Below are 23,580 nucleotides of genomic sequence, written 5' to 3' on the forward strand. Positions count from 1 at the left end.
TCATGAGGGCTTTTCCAATACCGACCCAGAAACCACAGAACCACACAGAAACCCAAATCCCCTCCAGCTGCCCAGGCGGCAGGCACAGCCCGGGGTTGGGATGGAGCCTCCGGCACCCCAGCACCCGGGTGACTGACTCCCCCATTCCTCTGTAAAAGTCATGGTGCTAAGATTGTGTCAACCCCAAGACAACACATGGTCCTGTGCTTCGACCACCCATTGGAGGCAGAAACAAGACAGCCCGACACATTGTGTTCTGGTGCAGGTTTGTATTAAACTGTAGCTACTTCTCACGTGGTCTCGGTTGTGTTTCTTCAGAGGAGAAGGGCCTTGGCAGGGGACCGCTCCTGCAGTGGCCGAGGCAAAGCTCCCGGGGCTGAGGAGGCGTTGGCTTTGCACTCGTGCTGGCAGGTGGCAGCTTCCTGGGGGGCCTGAGCAGAGTCTGCAGATGCAGAAAAGTTGAGATGGGAGCCGCAGTGACCCCGCAGCTGTCCGTTCTGACTCCTGGTGGGAACAAGACCAAGGTCCATGGCACCAGATTTCCCAGGACAAGGTTGCTGAGTTCTCTGAAACTAGGACAATCAGGGGGAAGCATCTATACTAATAATAGCCTAGGTGGTCGTCACGTCATCACAATCCCACAATCCATCACCAAGAGGCTGCGGGTGCACACGGGTGGGTGGGGACTTGATGCTGCGTGCACGTGCACAGCGCAGAGGCAGGGCCGGGCAGCTGCTCCATGTGCCCCGGCTCCGGCCTACCTCTTTGGGGCAATCCATTGAGGAGCCCTGGATGGGTGGGTGGGGCCTACCTCTTTGGGGCAATCGATTTGCGAGGTTCCCACACTGTGAGAGGGCACAGGCCAGGCTGGGGACACCCTCCCCCGAGTGCACAGATTTTGTGCACCAGGCCTCTAGTTAGATATAAAAGAGGGGGACGGGCTTTCCTACCTCCCCTTCGTCACCTGTTCTCTTGGCTACCATTTTGGAAACCCTCTTCACGCAGTGGAACCCTTAGCTGATGGGACTATGGCCCAATCACACGGCAAAAGGTTGCCCTGAGGCCAGTATGAGGACCTTCAGAACCTCACCCTTGGATTGGCCCACTGTCCCCGCAAACCCCATCGCCTGCATCAAGACTCCTCTGCCTTCTCTCCGGGTCTCAGCGGAGGAATGATCCGCTCAGTGTCCCACTACAGAGTGCGTGAAATTGTCGCCTCCAGTACTAGGGAGTCACGTGTACCTATTTCTGAGCCCCCAAAGACAAAACCCTAATGAGGGAATTGTAGGTCCTGTGGGGAAATGGTTGGCGGCCGGGGAACTTCCCCGGCGCTCACCAAATCAGCAACCCTCCTGCAAGTAAGTCAGCCTGGGACCAAAAGCAATGCCTGGCGCCCCGCAGCCAGGGCACAGCACTTGGTTATAAGGGAAGGAGCTGTGAGCACAGCTCCCGTGCGGTGTCTGAGCCAGGTGGAGACACCACGACATGGTTTGCAGGATGCTGAGTCCCTGGGATGGTACCGGGCCAACGTGTCTGTGTTACCCTCTTTTCCCATAATGTGGGGGCACACAAGAATTTTATTAACTGCCAAAAATCCATTGTGCTTGGATGAAAAATGACATGACCACACATTTGGCAGGTTTCAGGTGGTTTAAAGAGAAAAATAAAGGTACCCAGGAAGACACTTGTATCCATGTAGTCATGGAGAAATAAAAGACCACAGACAGTGAAATAAGGCTTGGCCAATTATAATAATCTGCATTTGGGAAAATCTGAACATTGGACAATGCAGAACAACTACTGTATCCTTTTATAGTATCTACTTGGGATACTATAAAGGAGGAAAGGCCTTTTAACATGAGGCAAGGGATTAAAAAATCACAAAGATCAATAAAAGCAGCCCAGCCTCAATGGCTCAGTGGTTGAGCGTTGACCTATGAACCAGGAGGTCACGGTTCCATTCCTGGTCAGGCACATGCCTGGGTTGTGGGCTCAATCCCAGTGTGGGGCGTGCAGGAGGCAGCCGATCAATGATTCTCTCTCATCATTGATGTTTCTATCTCTCTCCCTCTCCCTTCCTCTCTGAAATCAATATATATATATTTCCCATTCTGCATGTAAGGAGTTTGGAAGTCTCGAAGTCTAGCCTAACAACAAGCAAAAAACTGAACAGACTGAAAAATCAACAATGATCTTGGACCCATAAGAGAGGAGGGAGGACACAGGGTTAACACTGCCCCCGAGATTAGAGAGAGGCAGATAAAGCTGAGGGGGCACATCTGCTGATTTTAAAAGCTGCTACGAAGCAACAGTAATCAAGACAGTGCTATGTAGGACTGGCTTAAGGGTTGACATTCAGATCAATTGAATAGAATTGAAAATCCATTTTTAAAAAAATGAAGTGTCTATGGTCAACTTAATTTTTACCAAGATGCCAAGATGATTTAATGGGTAAAAAGAATGTTTTCAACAAATGCTGTTTGGACAACTAGATATCTCCATGCAAAAGAATGAAATTGGAACTTTACCTCATGCCATATATAAAAATTAACTCAAAATGGAGCAAAGACTTACCTGTGAGAGCTAACACTATAAAACTCTTAGGAAAAAAACATAGCGGTAAATCTTCATGACCTTGGATTTGGCAATGAATTCATAGATATAACAGAAAAAGCATGTGCAACAACAACAAAGTAGATCAATTTGACTTCATCAAAATTTAAAACATTTTGTGCTTCAAAGGACACTATCGAGAAAGTGAAGTGACAACCCACAAAATGGGGGGAAAATTTTGCAAATTATAGGTCTAATAAGGGATTTGTATCTGGAATATATAAACCACTCTTATGACTCAATAATAAAAAGATAAATAACTCCATTAAAAATGGGCAAAAGATCTGAATAGACTTTTCTCCAACGAAGATATACAAATAGCCAATGAGTCCATGAAAGAAGCTCAACAGCATTCGTCTGTAGGAAGCTACAAATCAGAACCACAATGAGATTTCACTTCGCACCCACAGGATAGTTACAATGGAAAAGACAGATAAGGACGAGTGTTAGCAAGGACGCGGAGAATCGAACCCCCAGGCACTGCCGGTGGGAATGTAAAATGGGGCAGCCACCTGCAAGGCCTGGGACCTGCAAGGAACAGCTGGAGACGCAGAGGATCTTGGGAAAGGGAAGCCCTGAGCAATGACGGCCTTTGGAGAGCGAGTGCCTTCAGGTCCCGGGTGGCCAGAACCGCAGCTGTAAACTGTGTCGTCCCCTGCCTCCTCTTCTACTGTCCCTTCCTTGTTTGGCTTTTCGTTGCTCCCCAGAATCCTGGGTCCCTGAGATGGCCCCTGACCAGAGTACTACCCATAAGAGCCTCCAGGTGGCGCTGTAGGCCCATCAGTGGCTACTTTCTTGGTTTAAAGATGCGAAGCTGATTAAATTAGGTGAACAGGTAAGGCCCAAGAAAGACAGATCTGTCTAGGTTACCATGGCTTCAACCCCAGCCCCCAGAGCAGCTCAGGGTCAGGTCAGCCTGGAGCGTGACTGAGGGGCTGTAGCAGCCTTTTTCCTTCCAGGAGAACCCCTGCGGAAGTTGTCCCTTAGGAGAGGCCAATCTCAGGGGTTAGGAGGTTAAGGTTGTCAAATTTAGCAAATAAAACTACAGGGTGCTCTATTAAACTTGAACTTCAGATAACAAATGATTTTTTTAGTATTTTTAGTGTCACTATGTCTTAAATAGTGTCTATGTCGTACTTATACTAAAAATTATTCGCTGATTATCTGAAATTTAACTCAGCATCTTATATTGATCTGGAAACTCTAGTTTAGTTTACTTGTATGAGTTTTCCACCTTCCATTTAATGTATGCTGCTGGGATATCTGCCAGGCCTGTGTTAGATGGCACAGAAATGAATCAAGTGCAGCTCCTGCATGTACAGATTTGGGGAAAAGAAACACTGACAAGTAATTATTGTACAGAAAGTATAGGAAGCCTGGGGTGATGGGAGAAGTTTAGAGTTTTGTGTTGGCTTTAGGTTCAAACCCTGCTTCTGATGTTCACTTGCTGTGTGATCTTATACAAGTGAGTTAACCTCTCGGGGTATCTGCTTTTTATTGTGAAAATGGACATGAGCCCTGCTGGTGTGGCTTAGCGGTTGAGTATCGACCTATGAACCAGGAGGTCCCAGTTCAATTCCTGGTCAGGGCAGGTGCCCAGGTTCCGGGCTCGATCCCCAATAGGGGCATGCAGGAGGCAGCTAATCAATTAGTCTTCTCATCATTGATGTTTCTCTCTCTCTCTCCCTCTCCCTTCCTCTCTGAAGTCAATAAAAACATTTTTTTAATGGAAATGATACCAACCTCAGGAGATGACCAGGGAGGTTATAGGAAATTATATGCATTTCAAGCCTGGCTGTCAGTAGGAGCCGAATAAATGCTAGTTTCCCCTTTATAAATGAGGAATACTGTGAGAGACAGGCAACTAAAAGTGTCACGGGAAGGTCTGTGCACAGAATATAACACCTCACTTTTAAAATAAAATGTACTAACTGATACTGTTCATTGAATGCCCACAGCATGAGAGTGTTACCCTAAGCACCTGATAAACACGACCCCATTTCATCCTTACATTAACCTCTGAAGTTTTTACTATTATTAAGAAACAGAGTTCAATAGCATGCCACAGCTAGTGGGTGACAAATGTAGGATTTCAACTCAAGTCCCTCACCCATGCTCCTAACCTCTGTCTGATGCTGCCTTTGCATGAATTGGCCTTGATGCTTGCGTTGGTGGCCACTAGGAAGAGAGGCACGATGGGTGCCCCCTGAGCAACAGGAAAACTGATAGGGATGCAAAAGCTGGAAGAGTCCTGGGACCTGAGGCCGCCTCTAACCATCCAAGTTAATCCAAGCCTTTCCCACCCACCTCATTGTCGTGGTGTGTGTTTCCCACAACAAGTAGGGTAATGTCTTGCCATCTAAGCCACTGGTCTAGAGTTGCTGTTCATTCTGGACACAGTAGGTTATAAATTTTCACAGGAGATTTGTCTTAAGACCTTTGCAATTCTAAAGTTGCATATTTGCTCCTATATAATGTAACAGGGTATAACTAAGAAGGGTCCTCTTGACCCGAATGAGAGTTTCTGTTATTACTGATATTTATTGGGTATTTGCTGTGTATCGTGCACTGCTAGGCATTTTTCATATATTATCTCATTTAACCATCACAGCACATGAGAAAAACCAAGGCCCAAGGTCACATAGCCAGGAAGTACTGGACCCAGTGCTAGGGTGGCTGCCGCAGGGCGGAGGGTTGGGTTCACGCTCTAGATAAGGACTCATCTGCTACAAGTTGTGTGATTAAAATTCATTCCTCGGCAAAATTACGTATTGCCTACACGAGTCCTTGAAAACTTTAAAACCATGTCAAGGGTTTCCTCTATGTAGGAATCAGTCCTATTTGAGTGCCCTGTTCCACTTTCAGCTGCTTTCAAATGAATAATGAACACTGTTGGTAGCAATTACCGGCATCACTGCTCCTCCCTGCCTCCACCTCACACCCAGGCAGGACCGCCCTGCCTGTTCCAATCTAAAATCAAACCCCCACCAGCCAGAGTTCACCCACTTTCTTATGCTCCCTCCACCACCTGGCTTCACCAGTGACCCTGGGGAAAGTGCAGAAAGGGCAGATTGTGTTTAACTTGCCTGGCTGTTCTTAGTCCCACGTGAGGTGCTGAGAATACAAAGGTAAATAAGATAGACTCTTTGAGTGTGAGGACCTCTAGTGGAGAGAGATGTGAACAACATGGTGACACAAGACGATGGGAGACCGTGGTAAGGAAAGGAAGATACCTGGTACCAAAGAGAAGGTGTCAACTCTATGAGGGAGGTCCGAGACGATGTCACAGAGGAGATGACACTAAAGCTGGTCTTGCAGGAGTAGGAGTTTGCTCGATGAAGGGAAAGGAGAGACTCCAAGCAGGGTGAACCCCATCACGCAGGCTCAGCGGCGAAACAGAACTGCTTGCTTGGCCAACTGCAAGTGTTTGCTCTTTGTGGCTGACATATGATGGCGAGAGGTAACGAGGGAGTAGAGAATAACATGAGATGGGAACCCTGGACATCTTCATTGTTTAAGGGCAGGTTTAGGGAGCAAGGGAGAACGAAAGAAAGAATGTCAAAAAGTCAGGAGCACCCTAACTGGTTTGGCTCAGTGGCTAGAGCGTCGGCCTGCGGACTCAAGGGTCCCAGGTTCGATTCCGGTCAAGGGCATGTACCTTGGTTGCGGGCACAACCCCAGTGGGGGGTGTGCAGGAGGCAGCTGATCAATGTCTCTCTCTCATTGATGTTTCTAACTCTCTATCCCTCTCCCTTCCTCTCTGTAAAAAAAAAATCAATAAAAAAAATTTTTTTTTTTAAATCAGGAGGACCCATGGCTCCCTGGTGAATGGCCAATTCCAGGGCTGGGGCAAGGAAGGGCCAAGATGAGCCTGCAACATCTTGTGCTAGGAAGCAAGGAAATGTTCCGAGAATGATGGAGACAAATCCAAAGGACACGGGAGTTTGACGTTTCTTCACCGGCCAAATCTGTGACAAATTGAGCCTCAAAACAAATCATCATAGAGAAGGATTATAACCAACTGGGGGAGAAAATCCATGTCAACACTGAAATAAATGAACGGCCGCGAGTCCAAGCTCTGAACTAGGACCTGGCAGCAATGTGTGCCTGGCTGGATTTTAGAATCGCTGCAAAACAGTAACGGCTGTGTGTGCCTTCTGTTTGTCTCCTTTCTGAAATGACGGCGTCTGGAGCAGTTGTCCTCTGTCTGTGCCACTAGTGTATGCTAGGTGCGTGTGGGGTGAATGCTGTGTCTCTCTACTCCACAGGTTTTCACATCAGGAGGACTGGTACTCAAGGAGTTATATCCAAGGAACTGGACCTGAGGAGCCCTATCCACCCTGGGACCTGAGTTAGATGTGAGATCCTGGACTTCAAGGTGGTGCTATGATGGGATGACTTGGGGGCCTTGAGGGGAGGGGTGAGTGTATGTTGCATTGAGTGGGGTGTGAATTAGTGTCGTCAGAGGGTAGCGTGTGGCAGATCATATTTTCCAAAGAGAATGTCAACAATATCTCCCGGCCACATGCTCTTATTATGTGACTTGGACATTCCTCCCATTGAAAGGTAGCGTCTATGTTCCCTCCCCTTGATATTGGGTAGACTTTTGCAATTTTTCTCAACCAATAGTATCTGGCAGACGTGATGTCAAGAGGGCTGGGTTAGAGATGATAGAATGGTGAGGTGCGAATGGTGAGGCAGGATTCATGGAGGAGGTCAGTACCCAATGAGGAAATTTACTTAGTAGAAACAGTTGGGAGACTAGGTAGAGGGGAGGATTCAGGAAATTAATTTGAGTCTCAAATTAGATGACTAGAGTTTTGGCATTAAGATGGAGGGCTAAGGGAGTGAGTTGTAATAGTAGTAGTAGTATTTAAAAGATTAAATACAGGTAAAGATCATAAAGAAAATGTTTATTGAGACTCTGGGGTAGTTAGGTCAGAGAAAGTGAGGAAGAATGGGAAATTTTTTTTTCTTTTTTACCTTTTAATCCCCTTCACCCACTTCTTTGGGGCCAAAGAAAATCTTTGAAGAATCTTTGAAGAAAATCTTTGTCCTCACTTGATTCAATTACATAAACACTTATTGGGGAACTCCACAATACGTTCCATTCTGTGCCTAGATGCTGAAGGGGCTGATAAGGCAGAATTCCTGCCCACAAGGAGCACAGAGTCTGATTGGGGAGACAGACATGTAAACCAAGGACAATACTATAGAATGTGGGTACAGAGGTAACCTCAAGACATCCCTGGAAGTTAGGGCTGAGGATGGGAGAGCCAGAAGTCATCTGCACAAAGAACCAGAAAGGGGGTGAACAGAGTGGAGCCCTGGGCAGGGCACTGCAGGACAATACTATCAGTATGCATGGACAGGAAGAGGAGGGCTCTAGAACTGGAGAGATCCATAAGAGCAGACTTGGAAAAGGGGATTCGGGAACACCAATGAACATATCAAGGAGGGAGCTAGTTATGAGGAGGTAGAAGCTGAACCAGCTAGTGGGCAAGATGGAAAAGCAAGAATTGTTTACAAATGCATTGGGTTAATAAAAGTTCAAGTAATATGTTGTGTACAGATGATTTTCTTAGCTCGATTTAGGAGTAAAGGTATAGACTTTCTGGTAGGACATGATAAGGCATGTTTAATGCAGGTAGAGGAAAATCGAATTTGGGGTTTGGAGTAAGAGGCTGTGATAGAAAGCCATAAACCAAGAGTGGAGATTAAAAACCTCGTTTTCGCTCTCGCGTTGTTGAAAGAGAAGAAAAACTCTCCACTTTTTGCTGTGCAGTAGCTGTGAGACACGTAAGAAACCGTCATCTGGCTGCTATGGAATCAGGTGTAAATGGTTGTTCCTTCTGTGATTAGACACACTGCGTGGAGGAATTGTTACCCTGTTGCTAAGGGAAAAGGAAGGGGCTGTTTCCGGTTGCTATGGTGACGAGGTGAGAGCGTTCCCTCGGTACCGCGGTAAATTTACGAGGCTGGGTCGTCTCCTTGTTGCTATGGCAATCTAGAGGGACTGTTCTCGCCGCCCCCCACCTCGCGCCGCCGCCGCCGCCGTTGCTAAGACAAGGTGGAAGCAGGGGCTGTCCTTCTCGCACCACCCGGTTGCCTAGGAGACGGCGGGTGCCCCGGCCCCGCCCCGCCCGGAGTGACAGCGTTGGCCGCATCGCGCCTGCGCAGTGCTCTCTTCCCCCCGCAGTCTCTGTGCGTTGACGCCGGAGACCTCGGCGGCCTCTGCTAGGACCCTCCGCCCGGGAGCCGCCGGCCGGAGCCGCAGCCTCTCCGCAGCGCCCCCGCCGCCGTTCCCTCCCCCGCCGCCTCCTCCGGAGCCGCCTCGCGCACTGTGAGTCCCGGCCGAGGCAACGGACGCCGTGGGGCTGAGTCAGCGGGAGGCCCGGGCCCGGGCTGGGGGAGGGGAACCGGGCCGCCCCCCTCGCCTCTCCACCCGCACCCCCGCACCCCAACCGCGTCCACCCTCCGCCCGCCTCCCTCCCTCCCTCCCTCCGTGCTGCTCGCCCGGGCTCCCTGCGGCCACAGCGGTCAGGCCTCGGCGAGCCACTCCCCCTCCCCTCCCTCCAGACCCACCTGGGGGTCCTTGCCCACTGGATGCGGCGCTACCGCACTGACTCCCCCCGAAAACTGCCTTCCGGCCGCGCGCGTTCCTTCTCCTCACTCCCCCCGGGCCTGACACCGCCGGCCTGTCTGGTTGCCCCAGGGCTGTGCCAGAGAGAGTGACCAGGAGAGCGCGAGGGGCACTTGGGGGAGGAGGGGCAGTTTGCCTGCCCGAACCGTGGGGCCTCCGGTTTCCTACCCACACGCTCCTGCCCTGGCCGGTGTGGGAAGCGGGGCGGACAGTTCTGAGTGGCTGCTGGGCGCTCGTGGGGCTTTCGGAGTAGATGTTGCGGAGAAGGGTTCTGCCCCTTCGCCGTCAGCTTCTGGGTTCTGCCCCTTCGCCGTCAGCTTCTGTGGAGTGAACACCCGCTGGTGCACGGTGGCCTCCGAGGATGGCCTTCGCGGGTGCAGAGGGACTAGCGGGAGTGGGGGGGGGGGATTTCGAGTGGGAGCTGAAGTTCCTGCGGGTCCGATGTGTTGTTGTCAATAAGCATCTCGCAGGACTCTTTAAAAGCCCCCCCCACCCTATTTTATTTTTATTTTTATTTTTTTTGTAGTACAATCCTGGCATATTGTGAGGTTTGGAAACAGGCCTGGTATCATCCATAGCAAGTGCTTACTGTGTGTATGTTGAGGGGTTGTGACAGACTTGATCTTGTAATGCCTGTGAATTCCATGTGGTAACCAGTTGGGCAATAGTTTTAACATAATGTGCAGATTAGAGAGGAACTGAGGTTTCTCCATGGTGTAGGTCTGAAGCCTGTACCCCTTGGCCTCCTGCAGCTGTGCGTCTTTATGGGGGCTGTCACCTGATAGGGGTTCTAGCATTTTGGACCATTCCCTGGGCTGTGTTTGCTACCCATCCACCTGCCCATCTTGCATTCCCTGATCTGGGGATAGAGGAAGATTCCAAACTGTTTTGCCTTTTCCAGCTGAAGTCTGAGTTGTTGCCCACAGCTAGAAATTGTTTCTTAACAAACGTGCCTCAACTCGAGGGCTCCTAACTACTGAGTGTGCACTTCATTGCCAAGTTCCTTTGATTCTTCTTTTTTTTTTTTTTCTGGCTTCTAGATTTCAGTGTACTTAATATATATAAATATCAGCCAGTTAAACTATACCTGAGGCTTTGTGAGCCTTTTTACTCCAGGCTGCAAAAAAAAGTAGATGGTTCACTCCTAAAACTCATGCTGAAGGACCCACTCATGTGGACTTTCTGGAATTGCAAATAGTGACAGATGATTTTGCTCTTTGACTTTGCTCAATCATGGCCTATTGGCAGCCTCTTCAGGGCCACTCCCCACCCCCATGCCCATCAGATTAGTTTACAGAAGCAAAGACGGCTGTCGCCCTACTTTTAAACATGGAGATGGAGTTCGGGAAAACTACAGCCCCCATGCAGCAGCGCAGTTTCTTCTGTTTCAAATGCCAGTCGGGGGTTTGGCGGGATGCACCTGCCTGTGGGGCGATGGGAACTGTGGGGCCTGAGAGTCACATTCCTTCTGTGTGGTCCTCTCTGTGTCACATAGTTCACGGAAATACCCGGGCAGGGCAGGAGCAGACAGCTGTGCTGGAGAGCTGCTCCTCCTGGGCTGAGTGTATTTTGGGAATCAGCAATATTACTGGGGTGGAGGGTTGTGAATTAAGAAGCAAGAAAATGTGCCAAGGCTAGATAGATCAGGAGGGTGTGAGTAAAATGTTCCCTTTCCAATTTGCTGTGGGATAGTACATTTTCAGAGCATCACAGGAGTTTTTATATGGGTTATATTTGCCTTTGAAATCCATACCAGTGTTTTATGAGATAATGTTGGATTGCCTTTTAAACTGCTACTGTTGGGAAACAGGACTAATAACTTGTCTCTTACACATTGCCAATCCAGTTGTTACTGAATGTAATTGTTAAGATCAGGGAGAGGGACATTATTTGAACCAAGCTAAACCTAAATCTGTGTAAATCTGTTGTGGTTTTGTAGCACTATATTTCCTTAATTCTAAGAGATAACAAGAACTTACCAGCACCTTTTAGGTAAAACAATTTAACACTACCAGATCAAAATACACAGAATGTATGCGCACATTTTGAATAATTATAAAGGCAGTGTTTATTAAAATACGTTTCATTTTCAAAACTGAGCTATCAACTGTTAAAGTGTGTATACATTTTTTGGGACACTCTGTACATGTTGTTCTAAGGTGCATCCTAATTTCAGGAACATGAAAACAGCCAGTAAATGACAAGACTTTAGGGAGGGATTTGTGTGTCTCAGGACTAAGCAAGAATGATATTTGTAATATTCCTGGGTGTGTGATGATGCCATCACTTGGTTAGCATCCTGAGAGTGCATGCATTGTGAGGAGGGATTTCCTCAAACCCTTCCCCCAAGCCATGTATCTGAGATGATTGGCTGGACTTAGGCATGGTAGTTGGCTACTGAACACAGGAAAGTTCCTATGTGGGAGACAACCCAAGGCCGTCATATAGTACCCTCCAGAAGCTTAGTGAGCCCCCTGGAAGCAGATGTCTTACGAGTTATACCTGAATTTAGCCAAATAACAGCTCTCAGAAGCTGAACAGAGAATATGATTTTCGTAAACCGGAATGCCTCTGCCCCGATTTGTTTACAGATCCTGAGACGCATGCGCTCCTCCTCAGGATGTTAGAAGTGGAGGAGACTTCAAATGGTATAGTTCAGTGTCCTCATGTCCAGACTTTGACACAAGACACCAAAAGTTAAGTGACTTGCCCAAGGCCACCCACTAATGTAGCGAGCATGTGAAAACGCTGTAGACTGTGTATGCCATGCACATAAACATTGGTGGCTGTTAGTGGCTGAGTCAGGATTAGAACCCAGATTTCCAGACTAGATCTATTCTGCAATACCATGTTGCTTCATCCCTCATGTTTAGTATTCCAGAGGGCTTTAATAAAAATAATTTAGTCATCTGTAATTAGCCCTGTAGACAAGGGCTTGTTTTATTGTCTGAGATGTTGCAAAGCCAGGCGAAATGCAGTGTTGCACTGTCTAATTATATATTTATTATTGCCACCTTACAGATAATAATTTTTCCTTACACATTTCAACCTCAGGAAGGTCAGTCCTTTTTAAATTTGCATCATCTAACATAAAGCAAACGTGAAGGTGGGTGAAGTCTTCTCAATTCCTCTGTGAGCTGCTGAGGCGGAGACGGCTGAACGGGCGGAGAGGAGGAGGAAGCTGGATTCTCTTCCAGCTCCAGAAGGTAGCCCTCTGGAGTCCTGGAAGCCATAGGGACTTCTGGTCCCACCTTGGGAAAGTGAGGCAGTCTGGCCTCTAGAAGACAGACCTGAGTTCAGATCCCAGTCCTCCACCTCTTGGCTGTGTGGCCTCGGGCGACTTGTGGGGCCCCTGAGTGCTGAGTCCCTCCCCTGCAATCCTGGAAATAACTGGTTTACATGGTGGTTGTGAGGATCAAATGAAAGAAAGTTTACACAGTGCCTGCTTAATAAGAGACAGCGACCTTTACTTTTTATTACTAAAGTGTAAAATAAAAAAATAATGCTTTCAAACATTTATTGTGACTTCAGTCCATCTTGGACCTTCAGTTCAGCAGCAGCCCTCATCTCCTGGCAGCCCTCTCGTGTGTCTGACATGCACAGAGAGATTGTTTGTCGTGTGAAGACCTGGCACTCGCAGTGTTATTTCGACTGCCAAAATACGAGTATATGAAATGCCCCTTTGTCTCCATGTATTCAGCTGACCTGGTTATCTGAAAGGCTGGCAGGGCGGGAGGAGAGCACAGACTTGGTGTGTTTGTGTGTGTTGTGGGGGCGCTTGGTCCTCCCGCTGGGGAGGCCGGTCTGGGAAGTGATCTTAATTTGAAATGGAAATGCTGCTGAACTCTTGCTTGTGAATAAAGCTCACATGGCCTGCACTTACTTCCTCCACTGTCAGAGACGTCGCTTTAATCTGTGACTTTGCTCAGATGGGCTTCTGCGTCCAGGAGATCTGCAGGGCCAGGGAAAGGAGCGATCCATCTTCGGTAAAGGGAGGTCATTTTGGATGGCAGCAGTTCCAGATGGGCTCGAGGCAGACTACCAAGTAATTAAGGAGCCAGGGCCATTCAGTTAGGAAAACACAAATGAATTTAAATTTCTGTCAATTTCAAGAGGCAAGAAAATACCCATCCAAAGACTGAAAAAAGTAAACACAGTAGTGTTTACCTCTGGGAAGTGGGATTTGGTTGTGGAAGAGGGAAAAAGAGACTCGAAGGGGAACTTTTGCTTTATATATGCTTCTATGTACGAATTGTTACAAGAATCGTGTGCTTTTGCAATTTAATGAAGATCAATAGAATTGGCAGTGGCTGGTTTTCGGTAAATGCATTTTGGCACAAAAAGAAGCCTTCAATGCATGGGGCTTTTAGGGTTAGACTGCTGCCTTTGAGCAGGCTACGCCCCTTTGCATCGAACCAGGTTCTTAAGTGGGGGCAGGACCCTCCAGCGTGGCTGCTTCCCTGGCAGCCCAGCATACTTCATTGACCTCCTACCTCAGCACCTCTTCTTAGTCTCATTTCCTTCTTGAGAATAGTCCCTTCCTTCTCTTGACCAGTTGAAGTAATCATTACTATTCTAATAAGCTAATTTAATTTTCAACTATTAATGAAATGGCATCAGACCATATGAGAGAGGGAAAGAGAGAAATATCAATGTGAGAGAAACACATTGATTGGTTGCCTCCTGCACATGCCCTGACCTGGGCTCTTGCCTGAGGAGGATCCTGCAACCAAGATACATGCCCTTGACCGGAATCGAACCCGGGACCCTTCAGTTTGCAGGCCGACGCTCTAACCACTGAGCAAAACCGGCTGAGCATACAGTCTTTATGAAAAATCCAAACCTCTTACTTCGCATCAAGAGGGCTTGAAGTTCAAAGGAACCCGAGCTGAAATGCTGACAGACTCTGTTACCATGGCTGTGTTTTAGATCCAAACTGGCTGATAGAGCACACCTTTCAAATAGGTTTATTTAAATGCTTCTCTTAAGAATTAGTGATAAACTATGACAACTTTTTAAAGTATTATTGAGCTTTTAATCATCTCATATGTTGTTGTGTTTCCTAGCCAGACGTCCTGTTTATTATAGAAAGATGACACACCTATCATTTGGACATGTGCTCACATACCCAGGAATTAAGATGGGTTATGCTGAGTAATCCGCATTCCATCACCCAGTCTTCCCTTTCGGCCAGGAGTACAAATGTGTGTGACAGTTGGCCAAGGTTGGGAGGCACCCTTTGGCCAGTGATGGTTTCCCTTTCTGTAGAGTTGACTGGCCAATACTGGCCTAAGCCCTAGATATTATTCTCACTAGCATTGTGCCTACCAGCTTGGCTAAACTAGCCAGGTAGCGTCAACTTTTTAGCATAATGCCAGTGTTTTGAGCTCTGGACATTTCATTTGTCTGAAGAAAAGGACTTGGCCTATCTAAAGTATATTAACTCTGTGTAAGGTTATTTTTTTCCTGCAACTAATTTCTTTTTTTAAATCCTCAACCAAGGATATTTTTCCATTGATTTTTAGAGAGAGGGAAAGACAGAGAAATATCAATGTGAGAGAAACACATCGATTGGTTCCTTCTGCACACGCCCCAACCGGGGCCTGGGCCGGGGAGAAACCTGCAACCGAGGTACGTGCCCTTGACCGGAACTGAACCCGGGACCGAACCCAGGCCGATGCTCCATCCACTGAGCCAAACCGGCTAGGGCGCATCTATTGTCTATATATAGGAGATACATACCACTGTGTGATACGTTTAAAATAACTGGGCAAGAAACATAGCTTTAAACCTGCTCAGTAAATTTGACAGTATGTATCAAAAGCCTTGAAAGGACACATGTTCTTAGACCAGAAATTGTCATTCAGGAATATTTAGAAATCAGCGGTGTATATAAATACTTGTATAAGGCCCTGGCTGGTGTGGTAAGTGGTTAGAACATTGGCCCAACCACCAAAGGGTCCCAGTCAAGGACACGTACCTGACTTGTGGGTTCAATCCCCGGCCTGGTTCCGGGCAGGTGCAGGAGGGTGTGGGAGACAACCAATCGCTACTTCTCTCTCTCCCCCCTCTTCCTCCCTCCCTCCTTTCCAGCTAAGGCTGATACCATTTATGTAAAGAAAAGTATGAAAAGATGCTAGAAGAGCATATTTCAAGCCATAAGCGATTATTATTAAGTAATGGGATTATAAGTGAATGTTTTTCATAGTGCATTTCAGTGCTTTTCACAATTTTCTGCGTTAAGCAATTATAAATTTTATTACATTTTTTTAAACCAGTGATTTGCAGACTCCATGTAATAGAGCGATCTCTAAGAAAATCACAAGGTATTAACTTTTTTATGATTGTTTTGTTTCACTATTGTCATGATAAATGGTAAACACTTCTCAAAGGTGTTTCTTTGGAGGGCTACTTCATTTCCTTTTGGAGAGAGAGCGTGCCTGATGTAGTATTGTGTGGGTCTGTGACTTAAAAACAGCCTAGAAACACCAAGTCCATCCATCCAAAGTCATCTATCGTGACACAAATGATATATAAAAAAATTTATGAATAGAAAGTGTCTTCAGATAGTTTACTTTGTCTCTTAACTTTTGCTGTTTAAACTTATCAGAATTTATCAGGTTTCAGTAAAACCCTGTATACCATAAGGCTGTTTTCAGTGGGATTTCCTTTCCCATTTCTTCAAATTCTCTGGATTCCCAGTGTCTCCGGGGCCTTATTTGAGACCACCTGAACTGTCTGTTTTGAAAGACTGTGCCCAGGCCTGCTGCAGCCTCCCTCCTCCCTTTGCCCTTGGGTATATCCTGACCAGCCATCAGCTCAGAGGCTCTGGTTCCTCCAGGGATAGAAAAGGTTGAGTGCCCACTAGTGACCACCTGATGGGCAGGAGCCCTCTGCAGGGACAGGCTGGGCAGCTCCCTCTTTGCTACAGCAGTTCCCTGGAGCTGCTGGTTGTGAAGGGAGGGGCTGCCTGGCAGCTGTCCTCTCACCTCATCTTGCCCATCCACACACACATTGAACATTTCCTCAATGGCCCCGTCCAGTGGACTGATACCTGCCTTCTACCAGTGGTGGAGTCTGCCCAGCTCTGAGCACTGGGGATCTGGGACTTAGAGTTGAGGGCCATATGGCCTGTCACACACCTCAGCCTGAACTGCAATTGATGTTTGTTAAGCAGGATTTGCCTTTTCTTCTAAATGGTTCTGCTACCCAGACACCTGTCCCCAGTGGGGCGGAGGCCTTCCCTGCCTCCTGGGGTTATAGTGAGTAAGTCTTCAGGAATGGCTGCTGGAGACGCTCCACCGCTCGCTCCGAGAGAGTGATTGTCAGGGAAACATTCGTCTGCTCTTGAGGGTGTTGTTATCCTAGTCACCTTGTAATTTAAATGGTGTTTCCTGACTGGTAAGAAATGACATCTTAGCTGCTCTGAGTCAGCGAGATCCTAGTTGGATTAATGTGTGTTGTGCCATGTGAAGGGGGCAGGCCTTGGACCTCTGGATGAAATGAAATATCCTTTCCCATAGGAGGAGTGTTTCACCGAAGGCTTATCTCCGGCGGTGTAATATGTACTGTGTAGCCAGACTTTTCTGCAGCACCAGACTCTTGGCAGACAGCCGCCGCCCCCCGCTCCCTTCCCTGAAGATTATTGCCACTTATCAGGGACTCTGATTTAGTCTCGGATTTGTTCTGATTTTAGATAGGCACTGTTCTCAGAGTGTTGGCATCCTCTTCACACCTGTACGTGACAGGACCGCTGCTAAGTACAGAGATGTGTTATGCTGGCCCCAAAATAGCAAGGTGCAGTGTTTTAGACTTGATAAGACTTGTATTCCCTAGGAAGTATAGTTTCCAGGTTTATAGGTTATTCATGTAAATTTTCATATTGTCTTCACTATTGTCAGGCCTATTCTAAGTATCCTCTCAATAAGTACTCTCTAATTCCTTTCTGTTTTGTATTAATAATCACTAGGGATGTAAGAGAAACTAAATTCAACCCCTGTCCACAAGGCGATGGTAGTCTGGTTTGGAAGATAAGATGGATACGTGGAACGATTAGCGTATATGACATCAGATGTCAGTAATACATCTGTGGTGCTTTATTGTCTAGACATAGTCTTTGCCTTTAAGAAACTCAACTTATGTTCTGGCGAGTAAGTAGAACACAAAATGATATAAGTCACGACAGCACAAGAGGATGGGAACTCCAGCAGCAATGAGAAGGGGTGCTTCGGCAGCCAGAAGGAAGAGTGGCCGAGAGCCTATGGGAACCAGGAAGGCTTTCAGAGAGGGAGACACACTGGAGCGAGAGTACAAGGTGATGCAGAATCTTGCCCAGCAGAGGCCAGGTAAATGCCTAAGGGAGTTCAGGCAAAAGAAATGAAAAGAACAGTGCGTGGTGTGTGTCATTGGTACTGTAGAGTCTAACTCAAGAAGGATTCTGAGAAGAAAATAATCGCTGTGAACTGAAGTAATTGGGGGAAATCACAAAGGTAGCAGAACCTGAGATTGCCCTGAATTGAGTAGACAGGACCCCAGAGAGGGCTCTCCATGCGGTAAGGCACAGCATCCACACAGGGACAGCGGGAATGTGTGGGAGGGGGAAGAAGGCCGCCCTTACCACACTGAACGTATGAGCCGGGTTTGAGTTTGGGAAAACATTGGTGACATTAACAGAAGTTAGGAAGTTGGAGATACAGTTTGAAGATGAGTTCAGTTTTAGACATGAAGATCTAGAGGTGACAATTAGAGACAGCCAAGTAGCTCGATCACATAGAACCAGAAGCTGAGGGTGAGGCAGGGATGGAGCGTTAGATGTGGGAGTCAACAGCACAAAAGGGATGGCTTTCCTGAAAAGGGATCTCTCCAGAGGTCTTGGGTATAGAACACAAAGACCAGAGCGCCAAGTAATAAGCTTTGAGAATTGTCCATAATTAGGTAAAAAGTGAAGGGATGTGGGGAAGTTTGGGTGGTTTAATCGCAGGGAAGAGAAGATATTGAGAGCTTCAGTGCTACTAGTTTAACTAGACCTAAGGATTTATCTAGAAGATCATGGTGATTGCTAACACTATCAGTCCAGTAAAAACACTGCGATGGAAACCAGGCTGCATAGGGTTAAGGGGGAAACCAAGAGAAAATAGAGGCAGTGTGGGGTCACCAGACAACAGCAACAGGGAAGGGAAGAAAAATAGTAACCAGAGCAGTGGTATCATATTTCTTATTGTTACAAACAATTCTATTTGTTGTCAGCAAACATACATAAAATTGTAATAAGTGCATAATATTTGTTTATATATATGTTCCTGTATTAAAATGTGCTTCATCTTCAGATTTCTCTATATCAGTGTAATTCATATATTTGTCACTCCAAATATCCTATTCCTTCTGTGGTATCCCATCATACTGATACTAAAGTATGGTTAACCATCAATCTAGTATTGGGCAATTGGGGTATTTCCAACATTTTGCAAGTGTAAATATCCCTGTTCTAAACATCACTGTACAAGTTGTTGTTTTTCTTCTGTGAGTTATTTCTTCAGGAAATATCCCACATGTGGGATTACAGAGGCAAAGGGTATACACAGTGTTATTGTCGTGTTTATTGAGATGTAATAGACATGTGATATTATGTTGGTTTCAGGTGTACAGCATCAGGATTGGATATTTGTATATGCTGTGAAAAGATCACAGTAAGTCTAGTTAACATCCATCACCACACATAGTTACCAGCTTCTTTTTCTTGTGATGAGAACTTTGAAGATTTATTCTCTTAACTTTCTAATTAGTATTGCTGACTGTGATCACCATGATGTACATTATATCTCCAAGACTTACTTATTTCATAACTATAATTTATACCTTTTGACCACTTCACCCATTTCGCCCATGCCACCTCCCTACCGCCTGCAGCCTCTGGCAACCACCATTCTTTTTTCTGTATCTATGAGTTTGGTTTTGGGGGCTTTGTGGTTTTGGGTTAGTGGGTGGTTTTAGATTCCACATATAAGTGAGATCATATGGTATTTGTCTTTCTCTGACTTATTTCATTTAGCATAATACCCTCAAGGTCTATCTATGTGGTCACAAATGTCAAGATTTTCTTCTTTTTATGGCTGACTAATATTTACGTATACATGCATATATATGTATCACATCTTCTTTATCCATTCACCCATCGATGAACACTTGGGTTGCCTCGATGTTGTCGTTGTTAATAGGTTTATTATATATTGTTCTCTATGGTGATCCAACTAACCTACAATTAGAGTAAGCGTTTGGTATTGACTTGGGGTGATTTCTGATAACAAGGAGAAAGGGAAAAAGACTTGAGGAAAATAATGCAGGTGCAGGAGAGAAAGGGAGCAAATAGGAATGGTCTTGATGCCAGGGAAGAGGTAACTTTGCAGGGGAGGGGCGAGGTCCCTTCCTCTGAGACTGGTGGGAGTGGGTGTGGCTTACCCCTGACTTGCAGTGTGAAGTGCAGGGGGGATGGCTGGAGCTCCTGCTAAGAAAAGACCTTTCCACTTGCTGAGGTGGGGGTGAGGTCCTGAAGGCCTGAATGAACCACTGTGAGGAATGAGCCTGGGCGTATGCAAGATGAATAAAAGTCTTGTTGCGCAGGGTGAGGGCTGCGTTGGACCCATGAATTGATAATGGGCTAAGTCTCTGAAGTCCTCCAGCCAGGAGAAGCAGCAGTGAGTGACAGAGCATCAGGGTAGGGGTGTTGCTTGGCAAGTTTGGGGCAAGGTTCCTGAGGAGGCAGAATTTAACATGGCCGTGGAGCCGCTGGCCCTGAGGTCAGAGGTGGGGGGAAGCTACAAATCCCAGGCAGGCGCTGGTTGTCAGTAGAATGAGGGGGCAGAGTAATTCATTACAGGCTCCAGTGAGAACAGAAAGCTGGGTTGGAGTATGAAGGATGTGCAATAAGGAGTTTATTGACAGAGAAAGATTCTAATTTTAAAATGTGGGAGAGGCTGTTCTTACTTGAATTGTTTATCGTTGTGTAATGTTTGGATTTTTTTTTTTACATGGACATGTGTTACCAGTAACATTTTTAAACTAATAATTAAAATCCCGGGGGTAGAGCTGTGCCCCCGGGTGTGTCTGGATTGCTCCAGCCTGAGGAAGGAGAAGTGAAGGTGGAGGAGGATCAGAGTCTGGCTGGGTAAGGTGTCAGAACTGGGAGGTCTCTGCCTGTCAGCCAATGGCTGCCTGGTCTCAGCTTGTCACTAGGGAGCCGTACCTACCCACCAGCCCTGTCTACCGCACACCAGGAGGTTAAAACCCGAGGAGGCGACCTTTGGAGGCTTGACAGTCATCTTTTCAAGGTGCTGTTGTGGGTCTGGCTGTTTCCAACTCCGACCAGCTGCCCTCCTGAGCCAGTGCCCTGGCCTCTGTGAGTGGAGGTTCCTCCTCTGGGCAGAGAAAGCCCCTGGCCAGGAATGCAGTTCTGTGAGTGGAGTACGGGTTCCATTTCAGCTTCACTCACCCGCTCCGTGGGTGCTTCGTGCAGTGTACGAACTGAGCAACTGTATGTAACAGCCCTGTTTCTCTCTTGCCTGTTTTGAAGCTTGGCCTAAGGCTCCTGCCTTCGCTGACCCCTCTCCTTCTCAGGTCCTCCTAGATCATCCACTGTGCCCCTGACCCTGACTGGCACCCTTGGTTGTGGCCTATATCTCACTTGCAGGGTTCACATTACCTTCATGCTGCACAACTGGAGCATTTGCCAGCTAACCATGCACGCAGTTACAGGGGCTGATGGGGAACTGAGGAAGGTGGAAACACAAGGGAATCAGGTGCGGCATCAACATGGGGAGGTGGGAAAGCCGAGCCAATACTCTGCATTCTTCCCAGGCCCTGCGGCTGAGTCTGAACCGTGCTGGGGCATTTTGTAAATGGCTTTTCATTAAAGCCAGGACTAAGCTGGAGTGTGGCTCCCTGCCAGTCCCTACCGGGAAGGAACAAACAGTTTGCAGTACAGGCCTCAAGCCAGGTGGGGTAGGAGCTAAGGTGCATTGTTTTGCGTGAAGAATTAAATGGGCTCTTTGTAAACATAGTCTCCTGCCATTGTTCTTTTCTCTTTTCTCCTGGTCAGGCGAGGTGAGAATGATTAGCCCTTGGCCCATAATTAGTAAAACTACGGAAAATTAGTACTGATCGGCTGCAGTACTTTAAAGAACCTTGAACTTGGAGTTTAGAGACTTGGGCTTGGAGTTATGTTGGACAGATCACATCTCTCCTTGATCCCCAGTTTCCTTTTCTGTAAAACGAGGAGTTTTTGTATACGCTGTCCCCTCTGCCTGGAATATTGTCTCCTGGCCTTTTGAGGAGAATTCTTCTTAACCTCACATGTCATTCCCTCAGGGAAGTGTTCCATGACCTGCACCCCAGCCTCACTCCAGGTTGGGGCCCTGTGACAGGGTTTTTCATATTTTGTATCACAGCCATTAGTTCGTGTGACATCAGTTTATTGGGTTGTAACCAGCATATTTTACATGAATAGACCAGAAAATATCAGAGTGCATTGCTCACAATAAGAGTAAGAATTGTTTAATGAAACGTTTGTTTTATTATATATGTCTGTATGTGTTGTGTTTGTGTGTGTGTGTATATATGTGTGTATATATATAGGATTGTAATGTAAAATGTATTTTATACTAAAAGGTTGAAAGCTATTGCTTTCAAAACAGTCTAGCACTTAATGTGATTATAATTATATACTTATTTGTATGATTATTTTATTACTGATTATCCATTTCACTAGATAACAAGTTCGGTGAGTCAGAGACCAAGATTGACTCACGCATTGATATAAGACCTAGAAATAGTTGAGGCTCAACAAATAATTGCTGGATGAGTGGATTGCTGAGGGGTATTTTGCTGTTGTCATCCTTAGCGAAGTGGTTCCCAGGAGTAGACAGTGACTGCAATAATAGACTAAAAAGCCGTCACATCCATCACCAGTGGACAAGAGTACCAGGTGAGGAGTAGCTCTGGGAACCGGGAAGGCCCACACCAGCTCCTCTCAGAGGAAATGGCGGGGGGGGGGATACCACGGCTCCTACCCTATTCATTGGCCTCACTTTGCCCTGGCTCACTGGCTAGAGTGTCGACCTGGGCACCAAAGGGTTGCAGATTCAATTTCTGGTCAAGGGCGTGAACCTAGGCTACAGGTTCGAAGCCGGGCACATGTGGGAGGATGTCACATTCTCTCTCTCTCTCCCTCTCCCCGCCCCCCCCAATATCACCCCTTCCACTCTCTAAAAATCAATGGAAAAAATAGTCTAGGATAAGGATTAATAAAAAAACAATAGGCCTCACTTGGACAGAGTTAACTTTCCAATAAGTAGAGACAGGACTCAGACCAAACCCACCATTTAATCTGTTCTTACATAAAGAAGAAGAAGGCTTGTCCAGTGTAACCTCTTCCAAGGGCCCACATCCCACTCTCCTGGGTGTGGGCAACTAGATCCTGACCCAGGAGCCTGCTGGGTCCCACGTGGAGACCCCAGAGCTCCCTGCAGCACCCCACCCTGACTGCCAGCACTTTCGGAGGTATCTTCTGAATCTAGCCAGCCTACCAACAGGTAGAATGAGGACCCTGTGCCTTCCCAGATGTAACCAGCCTCTGACTGTAGCCCCAAGAACTTCCCATGGCTGGAAGGCTCCATTAGCAAGACCCAGCCGGGCACTGCTGTGGCCCAGAGCTGTTCTCGGGTGTTCTAAAGATCGTAGCTCAAGAGGACTTGTGCCTCTGAGGGCATTGGAAACCCATTGATAACACAGGCTTTGGCGGGATTACTTAAGAAGGTCTAATTTGCCCTGTTATCTTTAAAGTTCATCATTGAAGTTTCTGCCAGCATCTGGTATCCTGTGGAAAGTATGTCGCTTGCAGCCTGGAGCAGATGACCTCTTTGGGAGGGATGAGGGAAATACTACTTGTTTTAGAGCTCCCAGAACTATTAGCTGAAATATCTCAATTTATACATTGCTTTCAGCGTGCTTTTCTGGAATTGACAGTCCCTTCCAACAGCCTTTCAAAGAGGCAGCCTGTCAGCTTTCTGAGGGACGCTTCCCCATGAACTGGCTGCATTGGTTGTTGGGCAGGAGGTGGACGGAGAGAAACAGCTGAGGAGCCTGTGCCTCAGGTCATCCTTGAGCAGCAGCTGCCTCCCCTCTGGTCCCTCCTCGGAGGTGAGGACTTGGGTTTGGAAAGAAAGTCCTGAAACTGCTGCAAAGTCCTCAGTCGTTCCACTCTTGAGAGTTTTGCATCACTTGTCTCCACTCTCCACCCTAGTAATCCATACATCCTATTTGCATCCATACAT

The 23,580-nt window shown here is 47.0% G+C and overlaps 1 protein-coding gene and 1 long non-coding RNA gene across 4 annotated transcripts in view; one reads left to right on the forward strand and one right to left on the reverse strand.

Moving 5' to 3' along the window:
• Positions 1–254: 254 nt before the first annotated feature.
• LOC106699008 lies at positions 255–9,545 on the reverse strand. Its single transcript, XR_001350425.1, has 2 exons — positions 9,425–9,545; positions 255–504 (listed from the first exon to the last, which is right to left on the reverse strand). It is a non-coding gene; the product is annotated as an uncharacterized LOC106699008 (long non-coding RNA).
• The window catches only part of MAPRE3 (microtubule associated protein RP/EB family member 3), a 39,976-nt gene continuing 24,910 nt past the window's right edge, over positions 8,515–23,580 (forward strand). The window contains exon 1 of one of the 3 annotated variants that reach the window (XM_006099801.3): positions 8,515–8,956. The gene's annotated coding sequence lies outside the window, so the exon portion shown is untranslated. Of the gene's footprint in view, positions 8,957–22,213; positions 22,233–23,580 lie in introns of those variants that run through there. The other 2 variants (XM_006099800.3, XM_023763445.1) reach the window with 2 other exon arrangements.

This window comes from Myotis lucifugus, unplaced genomic scaffold (assembly GCF_000147115.1).
Source record: "Myotis lucifugus unplaced genomic scaffold, Myoluc2.0 scaffold_285, whole genome shotgun sequence".
Taxonomy (NCBI): domain Eukaryota; kingdom Metazoa; phylum Chordata; class Mammalia; order Chiroptera; family Vespertilionidae; genus Myotis; species Myotis lucifugus.